The sequence below is a fragment of the Triticum dicoccoides genome, chromosome 3B (assembly GCF_002162155.2).
Source record: "Triticum dicoccoides isolate Atlit2015 ecotype Zavitan chromosome 3B, WEW_v2.0, whole genome shotgun sequence".
In the NCBI taxonomy this organism is placed as follows: domain Eukaryota; kingdom Viridiplantae; phylum Streptophyta; class Magnoliopsida; order Poales; family Poaceae; genus Triticum; species Triticum dicoccoides.
The window spans coordinates 46,500,605-46,501,849 of record NC_041385.1 but is presented as its reverse complement, the minus strand read 5'-3'; positions in this window follow the sequence as shown (position 1 = coordinate 46,501,849).

The window sequence follows — 1,245 nt, the reverse complement described above, 5'->3', positions numbered from 1 at the left end:
GTTTTCTTATCTTTCCGTTTCCTCGGTTTGCTACTCATGTCCTTCACATAGAAAACCTGAGCGACATCTTTCGCTAGGACGAATGGTTCGTCAAGGTAACCAAGATTGTTGAAATCCACCATTGTCATTCCGTATTGCTAGTCCACCTTTACCCCACCTCCTGTTAGCTTGAACCATTTGCACCGGAACAAAGGGACCTTAAAGGAGGGTCCATAGTCAAGTTCCCATATCTCCTCTATGTAACCATAATATGTGACCTTTTGCCCATTCTCGGTTGCTGCATCAAAGCGGACACCACTGTTTTGGTTGGTGCTCTTTTTATCTTGGGCGATCGTGTAAAATGTATTCCCATTTATCTCGTACCCTTGGAAAGTCGTTATAGTCGAAGATGGTGTCTTGGCCAACATGTACAGCTGATCTACAACATCATTGTCATTCATTAAATGTTTTCTCAACCAGCTGCCGAAAGTCTCCATGTGGGCCTTCCTAATCCAGGATTCAGGCTTCCCCGGGTTGTCCGAGCGTAAAATATTCTTGTGTTTCTCAAAGTACGGAGCCACCAAGCTGGAATTGGTCAGTACAGTGTGGTGTGCTTCAGTCAGAGAATGGCCGTCCATACATATCGTTGATTTCCTTCCGATCGTGCCTTTTCCACTTAGTCTCCCCTCGTGCCGCGATCGAGGAAGACCAATCGGCTTAAGGTCAGGAACAAAGTCAACACAAAACTCAATTATCTCCTCATTTCCATAGCCCTTGGCGATGCTTCCTTCTGGCCTAGCACGGTTACGAACATATTTCTTTAATACTCCCATGAACCTCTTGAAGGGGAACATATTGTGTAGAAATACAGGACCGAGAATGAAAATCTCTTTGACTAGGTGAACCAAGAGGTGCGTCATAATATTGAAGAAGGATGGCGGGAACACCAACTCGAAACTGACAAGACATTGGATCACATCGTTCTGTAACCGTGGTAGAACTTCTGGATTGATTACCTTCTGAGAGATTGCATTGAGGAATGAACATAGCTTCACAATGGCTACTCAAACATTTTCCGGCAGGAGCCCCCTCAAAGCAATCGGAAGCAATTGCGTCATAATCACGTGGCAGTCGTGAGACTTCAGGTTTTGGAACTTTTTCTCCGCCATGTTTATTATTCCCTTTATATTGGACGAGAATCCAGACGGGACCTTCATACTGCTCAGGCATTCAAAAAAGATGACCTTCTCTTCTTTGGTCAGAGCG